The 15,065-nt window shown below is 44.5% G+C and overlaps 1 long non-coding RNA gene across 2 annotated transcripts in view; it reads left to right on the top strand.

The window, feature by feature from the left end:
• Positions 1 to 10,819, top strand: part of LOC144261476 (uncharacterized) — an 86,545-nt gene extending 75,726 nt beyond the window's left edge. The window contains exon 7 of one of the 2 annotated variants that reach the window (XR_013345297.1): positions 10,748 to 10,819. This is a non-coding gene — a long non-coding RNA (uncharacterized LOC144261476). Of the gene's footprint in view, positions 1 to 9,768; positions 9,844 to 10,747 lie in introns of those variants that run through there. The other variant, XR_013345304.1, reaches the window with a different exon arrangement.
• The last annotated feature ends 4,246 nt before the right edge of the window (positions 10,820 to 15,065 follow it).

Raw genomic sequence — 15,065 nt, 5'->3', positions numbered from 1 at the left:
AAGGATGCTCAGAACCTCCCAAGTGATTCTTAGACTCACACTGGGTCAGGACCCCAAGAAAGTTTTCATTTAAAAATATTTCTGTAGACTGGAGTTGGAAAACAGGGAATTAGGTTGTGATTCTGTTGCTTTAAAAATACATATGTGAAGTGATATCTTTCTAGAATAATTGCTTCTATGGATATCTGAATGTGTAGGGGAGGGTTCAGCCGATATAACTGTTTCTGCTCTTAGACATGTGTGTTATTGACTACCATGATAGTTTGACCCTCCTGGAAATTTCAAGATTTTTCCCATCTGGAAGAATTTTCAGCGTGTTTATGGAGTTAGATCTGGGGCTCTGGTTAGCTGGTGAGAACAGCACACTGCAATACAGATTTGGAATCAGGGAGGCACAATCTCCCCTGCTGCTCACTGCTCATTGAAGGGGCACAATCTGCTCCATCATTTGCTCCTAGCCCTGCTCAGCAGGCTGGTATGGAAGAGAGGAGGGAGGGTCATCATGACATCCTTTCTCTCCCATCTTGTCCTACCACTGTTTCAGGGCCCTGTTTCCTGGCGGGAGAGGAGGAAATGAGGAACCTCAGCTGGTAGGGATTGCAGGGGCAGGTCTTGTGAATGGCACAAGGGGTGAAAAGATTCTTGCTCACCTTTTCTGCCCTGGCAGGGCTGCTCAGGAGCCACTCACAAGCTATGTCTTAATTTTGTGTCACCTTGTTAAGATCTGGCTCTTACTGCTGTTCCTAGCATTCCAGATCACTGTTCGTAACTCTCCCAATTTTATCAGGAGTCTAGTGATATTTGAGCTTTTCTTAAAGCTCCAGCTAGTGATTACGTAGGAATCTTTCATTTTTTGAAAAACAGCAAGCTTCCAGTCCTCATGGTTGCAGAGTGGAGCTTGATGACGTGACCCCCTATAAGCTCAAAAAGCAGAAAGTAAATACCCCCTCCTCCCAATTATTTTTAGTCTCATGATTTTTTGGTGCCTGATCCATGAATTTTGAATGCTTGGGGCTGGCAATGCTGTAACATCAACAAGAATTTTATGCACTGAGAGACCAGAGGCCCTTAGATGGAAGCCAGAATGATATATTTTGGACAGGAGTAGGAAGGCAAAGGAAACAAAGTCCTTAGGACAAATTCTGCTTTCATAACACTTTTGCCCTGCTGACTGCTTTTCAGCTCCGTGCAGAATTTGTGTCCAAGTAGGAACAGGAGTATTTTAAAGTACGAGCAAACAACTGTCCTGAGACTGGTGGGATTCACAAAACGTTTTTTAACTTATTAAAAGGGTGAGATTGTCTTCCAGGTAGTGTTTTCTTACCTCTCTGGTACCGATCTTTAATCTGCTAATCTTTAAAATGAAAACATTTGTTTCATGTCACCAAGAACTGTGGTGCAGCACATAGTGGTTTCTATGGTGCTGTGAGCATTGTCACACTGAATACAGTAGAACATACTGTATCCTGTAAAGTAACGGAGCTAGCAAACACCACAAGATAGCAGAATAGTAAAAAAACAAGGTTCTCTGTTCCCTTTTTTACACAGACTTTTGGGTAGTGACATAGAAACATTTAAGATGAAATCGGATTATCTTGTGTTTTTCTTTTCTTTCTTTTTAAGTCTCAAACCATTTAAAAGCTTCTCCTTTTCCTCAGTTCCTGCCATGGTGCTTTGTGGGAGAGTGTGGGCTTGAAACAGCCTTCAGTCACTGGCGTGTTCTAAATATGTATCAGTGGTGCATCTGGTTTTAACAGTGCAGGCTGACTCAAAGCATTTTGTTCTCCGTCCCACTGCCACACAATTCATATTACAGTAAAGAAATATTTTTATGAGAGAGATTACACAATAAAAAGGGGGAAGCAGCACAGTCCAGTAGAAAGGGAGTCAGGACATCAGGTCTCTATTCCCAGCTCTTCCACTGACTAATTCTGTGACCTTGGATTAGTCACTTAACCCTGTCTCTGCCTCAGTTTCCCGTATGGCATTATGGGGCTAAGGATACTTACCTACCTTTGTAAGGCACCCTGAATGCTAATTATATTAATAAACCTTTTCTATCATGACCACTCATGATGGTGGGTCAGTTCCTGCAATTTTTACATTTTATTGGTTTCTTTAGTGGCTACTGTCATGGAAGCAACATGCTTTTGTTACACAGATTAAAATACTTCAAGACCGGTTAATAAATGGTAAACAAAATGAACAAGTTTTTGCAGTAGGCCCTGAATGTCACTAGATTTAGGCTCTGGCAGGCAGTCTCCCTCACAATCTGATAAAGCTTTTGTCACTGCTCTCTCATGTTGTGACCTCTTTTCATCTGACCCTGTAACTGTGGTGGCGGTGTTTGCGTCTAACCCGTCACAATTCCTGCTTTATGCAGTTTTCCTGCTCTAGAGCCCATTCCATCTAGCTCTTCTCTCACCTTCCCCTCAGTGTGGCTGTATTCCATCTTGCTTCTTGTGCCTCATCTCCTCCTCCTCCTTGGGGTTGACTCCTTGGTCTCTCTCTTCCAATACTGATGTCTGCCTCTCCATACCCTTCTCTTGGGCAACTTACATTTCTGTGACTGAAACCCATACACAGGAGGGGCCACAACTGGAGTTGTTGTCCTTTGGATGAGATATAAAACTGAGGTCTGTGGTCATAAGAAATAATGTGGCACTTTCCCAAGAGCCAGGAATGTTGCCCCTTTGTTCAAATTCCAGGTTGTCAATTCCGTTCTGCCGACCCAAATTCCCCGCACATTTTCAAAAAGATAAAAACATTCTTCTTCGCTCCCTGTCCCTTGCACAATATTGCAGTCTTTAAAGTCTGCTGCATCTCACCTCAGTAGTAGCTGCAGTTCATTGGTAGATCAAATTATTTCTGTACAGTCTTCAAGCTCCTTTGGGTTGGATAGTGCTATGTACAAATAATTATCTCCTAGCAATTGGAGTAGGTATTGAACTGGTGGATTGCTCACTGATTTGGACTTTTTTTTGGCTGAGGCATCAGTATGAAAACAGGAAACAATGTGGGAAATGTTAATAAAACTTGACAACAACAGCTCTGAAGGTGTTTGATCCACCACTCAAGTGAACATAACTATTACAGGATGAGGAAACAGGAAATATGCTAAGGGGAGGAGATGAGAACAGAAGAATAAAAAGAGAGAGAATGAACTTGAAAGATTCCAAGTTGATATTTCTGAAGTCAGTTGGCATGCAATAGACTTTAATCAGAATATACAATATCTCACTTAGGTGCTATGCATGTAAACTACAAAGCCATAATTAAGATCCATCAGGAATAAATTCCATCTGGCCTCTGAATATGAGATCAGGTCAATGTTAATAAATATGAAAAAAGATTTGCTATTGTGCTTAGTTATTTTAATATTATCAAAGCAGATTGACCCTCTTATTTATGTTGCTTCAAACATTGCATTTGTTAAGAGCTTTGAATTACCTAAATGTCCTAGTGCTACTTTCTTTTTTTATTAAATATCCTTGTGACATTTTTATGCTGTGATCACTTTCTGTCTCAGTTCCCCTCCCCTCCATTCCCTGCTGGTGCTCTTTCAAAAGAATCTGAGTCAGAAAAAAATCCCCTCTTTTTTCTGAAGGATTATAATGCAGTGGGGTTATGTGCCTACTTCCCTCGTGACTCACTGAAACATAGTCTACTGAATGTGTTAATTTTAAATGGACCGTGCAGAGAGAAGACACAGGTTGATTTGGAAATAACAATGAGAATCAACACTTATATCACCTTTAATCTCAAAGCATTTAAAAAAGGTTTTAATTATGATCTGCACTTTACTGGTGAGGAAATTGATGCACAAACTTTAAGTGTTGTCAAGATCACACTTTAAGTTAACGGTGGAGCCCAGGTCTTCTGACTTTCAGTTTAGTGCTCTATCCACTGGACTGTACTTTTTCCCATGGTCTGTATCTCCACGAAGAATTATTTTCTAATGTATATCCATTACTGTCTTCTCTCCAGTATGCCTGTTCATAGAATCATAGAATAACAGAGTTGGAAGGGACCTCTGGAGGCCATCTAGTCCAGCCCCCTGCCCAGAGCAGGACCAATCCCAACTAAATCATCCCAGCCAGGGCTTTGTCAAGCCTGACCTTAGAAGTTTTTAAGGAAGGGAATTCCACCACCTCCCTAGGTAACGCATTCCAGTGTTTCACCACCCTCCTAGTGAAAAAGTTTTTCCTAATATCCAACCTAAATCTCCCCCACTGCAACTTGAAACCATTACTCCTTGTCCTGTCATCTGCTATCACTGAGAATAGTCTAGATCCATCCTCTTTGGATCCACCTTCCAGGTAGTTAAAAGCAGCTATCAAATCCCCCCTCATTCTTCTCTTCCGTAGACTAAACAATCCCAGTTCCCTCAGTCTCTCCTCATAAGTCATGTGTTCCAGACCCCTAATCATTTTTGTTGCCCTTCGCTGGACTCTCTCCAATTTCTCCACATCCTTCTTGTAGCGTGGGGCCCAAAACTGGACACAGTACTCCAGATGAGGCTTCACCAGTGTCAAATAGAGGGGAATGATCACGTCCCTCGATCTGCTGGCATACATCCTCTCGTTTATACATCCTAAAATGCCATTGGCCTTCTTGGCAACAAGGGCACACTGTTGACTCATATCCAGCTTCTCGTCCACTATCACCCCTAGGTCCTTCTCTGCAGAACTGCTGCCTAGCCATTCGGTCCCTAGTCTGTAGTGGTGCATTGGATCCTTCCGTCCTAAGTGCAGGACTCTGCACTTGTCCTTGTTGAACCTCGTCGAACCTCGTCAGATTTCTCTTGGCCCAATTCTCCAATTTGTCTAGGTCCCTCTGTATCCTATCCCTACCCTCCAGCGTATCTACCACTCCTCCCAGTTTAGTGTCATCCACAAACTTGCTGAGGGTGCAATCCACACAATCCTCCAGATCATGAATGAAGATATTGAACAAAACTGGCCTGAGGACCGACCCTTGAGGCACTCCACTAGATACTGGCTGCCAACTAGACATGGAGCCATTGGTCACTACCCGTTGAGCCCGACAATCTAGCCAACTTTCTACCCATCTTGTAGTACATCCATCCAGCCCATACTTCTTCAACTTGCTGACAAGAATACTGTGAGAGACCGTGTCAAAAGCTTTGCTAAAGTCGAGGAATAACACGTCCACTGCTTTCCCTTCATCCACAGTACCAGTTATCTCATCATAGAAGGCAATTAGATTAGTCAGGCATGACCTTCCCTTGGTGAATCCATGCTGACTGTTCCTGATCACTTTCCTCTCGTCTAAGTGCTTCAGAATTGATTCCTTGAGGACATGCTCCATGATTTTTCCGGGGACTGAGGTGAGGCTGACCGGCCTATAGTTCCCAGGATCCTCTTTCTTCCCTTTTTTAAAGATTGACACTACATTAGCCTTTTTCCAGTCGTCCAGGACTTCCCCCGATCGCCATGAGTTTTCAAAGATAATGGCCAATGGCTCTGCAATCACATCCGCCAATTCCTTTAGCACTCTCAGATGCAACGCATCCGGCCCCATGGACTTGTGCTCGTCCAGTTTTTCTAAATAGTCCCGAACCACTTCTTCCTTCACAGAGGGCTGGCCACCTCCTCCCCATGCTGTGCTGCCCAGTGCAGTAGTCTGGGAGCTGACCTTGTTCATGAAGACAGAGGCAAAAAAAGCATTGAGTACATTAGCTGTTTCCACATCCTCTGTCACTAGGTTGCCTCCTTCATTCAGTAAGGGCCGACACTTTCCTTGGTTTCTTCTTATTGCCAACATACCTGAAGAAACCCTTCTTGTTACTCTTAACATGCCTCACTAGCTGCAACTCCAGGTGTTATTTAGCCTTCCTGATTTCATTCGTACATGCCCGAGCAATATTTATATACTCATCCCTGGCCATTTGTCCAATCTTCCACTTCTTGTAAGCCTCTTTTTTGTGTTTAAGATCAGCAAGGATTTCACTGTTAAGTCAAGCTGGTCGCCTGCCATATTTACTATTCTTTCTACACATCGGGATGGTTTGTCCCTGTAACCTCAATAAGGATTCTTTAAAATACAGCCAGCTCTCCTGGACTCTTTTCCCCCTCATGTTATTCTCCCAGGGGATCTTGCCCATCAGTTCCCTGAGGGAGTCAAAGTCTGCTTTTCTGAAGTCGAGGGTCTGTATTCTGCTGCTTCCCTTTTTTCCTTGTGTCAGGATCCTGAACTCGACCATCTCATGGTCACTGCCTCCCAGGTTCCCATCCACTTTTGCTTCCCCTACTAATTCTTCCCGGTTTGTGAGCAGCAGGTCAAGAAGAGCTCTGCCGCTAGTTGGTTCCTCCAGCACTTGCACCAGGAAATTGTCCCCTACACTTTCCAAAAACTTCCTGGATTGTCTGTGCACCGCTGTATTGCTCTCCCAGCAGATATCAGGGTGATTGAAGTCGCCCATGAGAACCAGGGCGTGCGATCTAGTAGCTTCTGCGAGTTGCCGGAAGAAAGCCTCATCCACCTCATCCCCCTGGTCTGGTGGTCTATAGCAGACTCCCGCCATGACATCACCCTTGTTGCTCACACTTCTAAACTTAATCCAGAGACTCTCAGGTTTTTCTGCAGTTTTATACTTGAGCTCTGAGCAGTCATACTGGTCCCTTACATACAGTGCAACTCCCCCACCTTTTCTGGCCTCCCTGTCCTTCCTGAACAGTTTATACCCATCCATGACAATACTCCAGTCATGTGAGTTATCCCACCAAGTCTCTGTTATTCCAATCACATCATAATTCCCTGACTTTGTCAGGACCTCCAGTTCTCCCTGCTTGTTTCCCAGACTTTGAGCATTTGTATATAGGCACTTGAGAAACCCGCTGATCGCCCTTCGTTCTCAATATGAGGCAGGAGCCCTCCCCTCTTACACGCTCCTGCTCGTGCTTCCTCCCGGTATCCCGCTTCCCAACTTACTTCAGGGCTTTGGTCTCCTTCCCCCGGTGAACCTAGTTTAAAGCCCTCCTCATTAGGTTAGCCAGCCTGCTCGTGAAGATGCTCTTCCCTCTCTTCGTTAAGTGGAGCCCGTCTCTGCCTAGCACTCCTCCTTCTTGGAACACCATCCCATGGTCGAAGAATCCAAAGCCTGTTATGGCCCTTGGGCCTTTAAAAACTGAGAGCAGTAATTACAGGTCATGTGACCTACTGGAAACTGGATATAAAGCTTTTTTGCCTTGTAGGGAAGGGGAGAAAATAGGAGAAATCTAGGGTCAGGGAAGGACCCAGCGTGGGGCCCTGCTCAGTAACCAGGAAGGGCTATGAAAGGGGAAGGCTATATGGGTCCCCTTCCCAGCTGTGGAAAGTAGGAAAGGTTCCTAAGTGTTTTTTATTATTTAAAGCCTTTGTATCTTCTGTTGATTAAGCATTGTGGACTTAAACATCAGCAGGTGAGATTTATTGGGTTGCCCTGAGTCAGGTTGCCAGGTGTCCAGTTTTTGACCGGAACACCTGGTCAAAAAGGGACCCTGGCGGCTCTGGTCAGCACTGCTGACTGGGCCGTTAAAAGTCTGGTTGGCAGCGCAGACAGGCTCCCTCCCTGGCTCGGCATGGGTCTCGGGAAGTGGCAACACGTCCCTCTGGATCCTAGGTGTAGGGGTGGCCATGGGGGCTCAGCGGTGCCCCCACCCCAGTGCCGACTTCACAGCTCCCATAGGTCAGGAATTGCAGCCAATGGGAGCTGCAGGGGTGGCGCCTGTGCGCAGGGGCAGCATGTGCCATGCAGAGCCCCCTGGCCACACATCTGCCTAGGAACCGGAGAGACATGCCGCCCGCTTCCCAGAAGACGCCTGAGATAAGCGCTGCCCAGAGCCCGCACGCCTCCCCGCCTCCCTTTCTTCACCCAAACCCTCTGAGTCCCCTCCTATATCTAAACTCCCTCCCAGAGCTCGCATCCCCTCCCGCACCCCAACCCCCTGCCCCAGCCTGGTGAAAGTGAGCGAGGGTGGGCAAGAGCGAGTGACGGAGGGAGGGGGGATGGAGTGAGTGGGGGGCAGGGCCTCGGAGAAGGGGCGGGGGAGGGGTGGGGCCTCAGGGCCGGGTGCAGGGCAAGGATGTTTGGTTTTCTGCGATTAGAAAGTTGGCAACCCTAGGCCCCTGACTAATGAATCTGCCCAATGTCTTACAATGCTTCTTTTTCTTAATCATTTAAATAATTCTCGAGCACACTGGTAGCTTGAGAACCCTGCTGATGGATTCTGGTATGCATTAGTCTCCTTTAACTTTTAGAATGGATGTAAGTTAATGGAGTAAAATAAGTGGACAAGAGATATGTGGCAGTATTTGGATGAAAGTGTATTAATAAGACTGACCACAGAATGACTGAAGAGGTGCAATAAAACAGATATAGATAAACAGAAGTTCATGCAAAACTTGCATAACCTTTTATCTCTTTATCTATAGATCTATGTACATGTTGTTTCTGTCCCAGGAGTTTCCTGAATGCAGATTTCTAATGACGAGAAACCTGTTGCTTCTTTTGATATTCTTCCTGGATTGTTAAAGTGTTGTAGCTTATAAAAGACTTTTGATTACCATGACATGAATATGAACATCTGTACATGTTGTCTTCCATATATACTTAGCATTTCAGTCAGTTATGCAGGAAGTGAATGATGACTGATCTAATTTAAGCAGCCCACCCAGCATCGTGTGTGTGTGTGTGTGTGTTCGTTGTATACCCAATCCTTTAAGTTGCAACACATTGTTTATTGACACAACTGTCTGGTAAAATTTTAAATAAGCCACAAATTAAAATGATACCACAAAACCTGCTAAATGCAATTATTGTAGAGAGTTGGGTTCTTTTAAAACACTTTGAGATCTACTGATAAAAAGTGCTAGGTATTATTACTATTATTATGATTTTATTCAAGACATTAGTATGGGCTTTAATATGCCTAATCTTACTACCTGATATCTATGTAATGCTATGTGCAGTCTAATAATCTTTATCTTGGTATACATGTATCCTGATGTGGAAGGCCTGCTTTGGTTAAAGTGCACTAGCTGACTAATGTGTTAAATTTTTAAATACCGGGAGATAAAATTGCCCTTCTTTTAAATTTTGTGAGCATCACTGCCAGCTTCGCATGACTTGTCTCTAAAATGTTTTAATTTTCTGCTATGTTAGACCTGGTCACAAATTGCCAAGTTTCCCACTAAACTCACTGATGTCTCATCTGCTCTTTGGCCTGTCAGGTTAGAGTAGGTATGGCCTTGGATGCTTTTCCATTTTTTTTTTAAAGCCAAGAAATATGAATTTTGTGTATTGTCTAACTGTGAAGCAGCCTTTTTATAGAAGATGAATTGTTCCATGGCACAGTCTTCCCATATATATTTGGCTGTTCATTGGATAAAAGTTGTTGGAAGCAGAAGAAATCACATGATGCTACAATATCCCATAGTTTTCTGTCCAGCATATTACTGAGTGGCAAGAACAATGCACTAACCCTGACACTGGCAGCAGGAGGCTGGCAGACAGGGTAGATAAGGGAATGAAAGATAGAGAGGAAAAAGAAGCTGGAATCTGATGTTTTAAAATTCATTCCCGCCCCCCTCGAAGGAAACAATCGCTCAGTCACTGAGAGGATGATCCAGGCCACCTCCAAGAAATGAGCTTGCAAGGCTGCAAAATCTTTTGGTGCTGTCAATTTTGTTTAATATCTTTTAACATTACTTATAATGGGCCAGACCCTAAGGTGTGCTGAGCACCTGCAACTCTTTTTATTTTAGTGGCAGTTGCAGGTGCTTGGTCCCTCTCACAGGATGAAATTTGCTGTGCAGAAGAATACAAGGCCTGTGCCCCAGGTAAGTCCCACTTAAGCCCTTGGGGCCTTGTGCTGTCCCACTGTACAGGGTGAAATTTGCCCCTAGGAAGCCAGTTAGGCTGAAACAAGAACTTGCCAAAGCCAGGCACATTGGAGTCTGCCAAAATCCTATAAAAGGCAACCACAATGAAATTGCTGACAAATTGCTGATTCTGGCAGTCCATCCTTGGAACACAGAAGGGAGGCTGAGGCTAACACTTCTGCATATGCAACTGAGTAGATCCTGGCTCTGGGACCCCTTTGGCATGGGTCAAAGAAAGGCAGGTGGGTTTAGGTTCTGGTGCTGCAAGTTTGCAAAACGTATAGCAAAAGCTGCACTGCTCCAAGCTTTTCCTGCCCCTAATACCTATACAAAACACACACACTGTAATTGTTTTATATAAGTGGTTGTCTTCAAAAAGTGCTGTCAGCCCGTGCTACCCAGCTATGATGCTGCATCCTTCCATGCAACCTTCCTAATTAAAATGAGATCAGAAGGGTGAGATGAAGATCTTGTAGTGATAGGGAAATGGTATGGCCTGATTCTCCTTTATGCTGAGGCCCACTTACACTCTAGCAATATAAAGGGGCCTTAAAGTGGGGTTCATAACTTTTTAATCCATTTTAAGTCCCGTTTACCCTGTGTAAGTGAGAATCAGGCCTGTGTGTTACTGCAGTATCTCCCTCTGACTGTTGTGAGATTCTTTCTGAAAAACAAGGAAGAGCCCTCTGAGTGTAAGTGGGAATGCTTGCTTTAATATATCTTGAGGCTAGATAGAAGTGAGATCCAGATTTTTCAGGCACTGTAGCCGTTTTGTGGCCACAGTTACAGACACTGGACACTCCCTCCTGTTTGATGGTGTTGTGGATAATAATGACTTTGTCATTTGTCTCTTACATTACAGCTTTCCTCCCATCCGCCTTTGAGTACTACCCTTACACTGCTGTGATTACGTGGACCTGGCAAATGCCACAATGATCTAAGAATGTGACACATCCAGGATTCCGTGCTGAGGTAATTTTTTCCAGTTGTCCCTTCTCATATTCTGTCTCAATACTTTTTCAGCCATTGTCTACTCTTTGAATATTTTTGCCTCCCACACTCAGATGCAAAACCATGTTATAGGGTAGATGCCCCAAGCAGTACAGCATATTGCTTTGTTGGTGAATATGGGTTGGTCCACACAAAAAAACCCAGAACCCTGCTACCCTTGTAATTTGAGTCTGTTATTTCTGATAAAGGGCAGTCATGGATGTTTACCTATATGGACGCTATTTGAACAGTTACCTTTTTCTGCTGGTACTATACAACTATTCATTAGAAAACAAGAGATTCATAGAGGATGGGAACGAAGTGCATAGAATTCTGAGAGAAGAAGGTGGATGGTACAAAACTGTTCAGTAGGTGAACGGGCTCCACATCAAGAGAGCACAAACAAACTGGAGCTGCAAAAGGACTGGTCTCTGAGGGTATTCAGAAGAAATTCCTTTACAAAGAAGGTAATTCACATCTAGAACCAATTGCCAAGGTTGGCAAAAGAAGTGGCAATGAAATACATTTTTAAATAATGGGACAAGGAATTACAAGAAAAAACATTACATAATAGAAAGTACAAACCATTACTAATATGTGGCTTGACCTTGATGGTCATCTTTGATGCTGAAGGTCTTAATCCTGTGAGTCCTTGGACAGTGTTCATTTGGATGTGCAAGACTGATGCAAATAAGTGCCAGCTATGCATAGGTCAAGTAAAGTTATGTGCCAAGTGGAAGCCTCTGCACTGAGGAAGCAGTTGGTCTCAACCCACCTCTGCATTTACTCTTTGACTTTTAAATTGGAGTATGAAAAGGGGCAGGGTGTCAACAGAGAATGAGCATGTCTGAGAAAACATGGTTTTAAGCGTGGTCTTTGTCATGCTAAAGGGGTACCTAGGCGTTATTCCTGCTAATAGGACGGAGCAAACTGGCAGTCATACAGCAATGTTCTGGTCAGGTTTCTCTGCCTTCTCTGTCCTGCAAAAATCACTTGTGGCCATGCTCTTGTAGACACAATACCCTGCACCTGCACTGTATAGATTTGAAGCCTAGAATGTTCCTACATTGTGGTGACTGAGCTGGTCTCTACAGCCTTAAAGTGGAGCTCCTTGTGTCCACTCAACCATCCTGACTCCTTTAGAAGGAGAAAATTCCTTTTTACCTTGTGTCTCAATTTATCATTTTCTGTGATGTCAACAAAACAGTAGATAAGACCAGCTGACATAATTAATTTAACTCTTTGACAAAGTCCCTCATAAGAGGCTATTTAAGAAAACTAAGTAGCCATACGGTGAGAGGAGGTGAAGTTCTGTGCTGGATTAGAAACTGGCTAAGGGCAAGAAACCAAACAGTAGGAATAAATGGCCCATTAACACCCTGACAGAATTTTAACTAAGGGGTGCTCCAAGGAACTGTAGTAGGGCCCAAGTTTGGAAAAACTCTGTGAGAAAGGCAGAAGGAAACATGGAGCGGCAGTGAAATCTACCAGTTTTTTCAGGGGAGTTTTCCAATTGATTCTCAGCCTACCATATGGCATTAAACAAAGCTGCTTACTGTGCATGTGTACCAGAAGAGCCATGAATGAGCCATACGCTTATAGGGATACCACGGTGGCATGAGGTATTTTGGTAATGGAGTTCCAGAGACTAGCACCCCCCAAAATCAGGCTGTATGATCGTATATGACCAGAGGAAAATATGACCTAAGGATAAGGAGAAAACCAAGTCCTGGGAGGTAGAGCCAGGATGACATGAGATATGTCTGGCCCCATCATTTTATTTGCAGTCAGAAGAGACACAAATATCCAGTGGTTGTAAAGACAAGAGGAAAGGCTGGGTTAAAGTAGAGTACTGCAGAGGGCATCTTGGAGATGCTTTGAGAGGGACTGTGCATACTGCTGCCAGCAACCACTTGGAGATACATGGAAGACAGAGGTTTGGATGCAGCATTCTGAAGTTATTGCATTACAAACAGAGAAATGCCATCAAGTTGAGAGTCAGACCTCACTTCACTTGGCCGCTGTGCCAAAAATCCTGGTTGTGATACTTCTGGAAAAGAATCTTGCTTCATGTGTAGCTTTCAGACTAACAGACTACTGTTAAAGTCAATGTGGATTATTTCGGAAGGGCGTTGACTAAGGATTTCAGTATTTGGGAATAAGAAGGCAGTTCTAATGTCAATTTGAGAAAGATATTAAATTTTAATAGTTGAGGATTGCTATTTAATTAAATGAAATAATCTTAGCTACTTGAATAAAATCCAGTGGCAAGGAGACAATTTACTGTTTGGACAGTGTAAAAGTTATAAACTAGACTTGTTTTAAACAGTTCTTGCGCACAAACTCTGTTAATACTGTGGAAACAAATAGGGATAAATCCTTTCTTTGTTTAATACAATAAAGGTACTTCTTTGAGTAGATGCATTCATGTTACTGTATTCCACTTTGGTGTGGAATACATACCCAGTGTAGCAGAGCCGGAGAATTTTGCCTAATAGTATCTGTAAAAGGGTGGCACTCGTGCCTCATGGCTATAGCACTCTCCCTGGCTATAAGAGGTGCTGCCACCCTGGCCCCACTCTGTTTCTTTTTGCCACCTGTGGCTGGAGTCAGAGCTCTGTGTATTTTTTCACTTCACAATCCCTCTATTTTAGTGACTTTTCTAGTTGTATATTGTTCATTAGTATTCTTAGTATAGTGTTACTTAAATTACACCTAACACTAATCTAGCTGTTTCCCAGGTGATGCCCTCATCAGGGTTTAAACATGGTCCGTCATGTGGCGGAGCAATCCCCAACAACGATTCCCACATGCGGTGCTTGCTGTGCATAGGTGAAATCCACGACAAAGAGCAGTGTTTGATTTGCAGATCATTCGCCAAATGGAGCCGGGTGGCGAGGGTATCCAGTTTTGGGCCTCACACTACAAGAAGGATGTGAAAAAATTGGAAAGCATCCAGCGGAGGGGAACAAAAAATGATTAGGGGACTGGAACATGTGACTTATGAGGAGAGGCTGAGGGAACTGGGATTGTTTAGTCTGCGGAAGAGAAGAATGAGGGGGGATTTGATAGCTGCTTTCAACTATCTGAAGGGGGGTTCCAAAGAGGATGGATCTAGACTGTTCTCAGTGGTAGCAGATGATAGAACGAGGAGTAATGGTCTCAGGTTGCAGTGGGGGAGGTTTAGGTTGGATATTAGGAAAAACTTATCCACTAGGAGGATAGCACTGGAATGCGTTACCTAGGTAGGTGGTGGAATCTCCCTCCTTAGAAGTTTTTAAGGTCAGGCTTGACAAAGCCCTGGCTGGGATGAATCATAGAATCATAGACTATCAGGGTTGGAAGGGACCTCAGGAGGTCATCTAGTCCAACCCCCTGCTCAGAGTAGGCCCAATCCCCAATTTTTGCCCCAGATCCCTAAATGGCCCCCTCAAGGATTGAACTCACAACCCTGGGTTTAGCAGGCCAATGCTCAAACCACTGAACTATCCCTCCCCCCCATGATTCAGTGATTTAGTTGGGGATTGGTCCTGCTTTGAGCAGGGGGTTGGACTAGATCAGTGCTTCTCAAGCAATCTGATGTGGGGGACCGGCAATTTTTTTTTCCAATGTGTGCGCAGGCCGGCAGCTGACGGCTCGTGGACTGGCACCGGTCCGCGAACCACCACTCTGAGTAGCACTGGACTAGATGACCTCCTGAGGTCCCTTCCAACCCTGATATTCTATGATCTTTGTCTGAAGCAGCACTTGCTCAAACAGGCCATGTGGCCTGTTTCGGCACGAGGCTCTCATCAGATCAGAGGTTGCCCTCCGGTTCTGAGAATGCTGCTACTTTGTGTGCTAGAGCTGATGCCTCTCCGAAGAGATGGAGGAGTTGTCCCCATTGAGTGCACTGAGGACAAGATCTCATAAGACTGACCGAGGCTGCTCCAGGTCATGTGGGGACTCGTCTCCTGCCTCCAGAAGGAACGCAGATCGGCACAGGGTGAACGCTGGTGCGTGGGATGGTGCAGGTCCTGTCAACTGTGACTGGTGCTGCCGAAGTTACTGTGGCAGCACTCTCTACCCTTAACTTAGGCACCATCTGTTACCTTGGTGCTGCTGCCAGCTTCAGGATCAACACTACTTTGGGCACTGGAAACAACAGAGATGTACTTAGTGCCATTGGTACTGTTTCCACCGTTGACACC

Source organism: Eretmochelys imbricata, chromosome 1 (assembly GCF_965152235.1).
Source record: "Eretmochelys imbricata isolate rEreImb1 chromosome 1, rEreImb1.hap1, whole genome shotgun sequence".
Taxonomy (NCBI): domain Eukaryota; kingdom Metazoa; phylum Chordata; order Testudines; family Cheloniidae; genus Eretmochelys; species Eretmochelys imbricata.
Note: the sequence above shows the minus strand (reverse complement) of the source record. Positions and strands in the feature narration are given on the sequence as shown.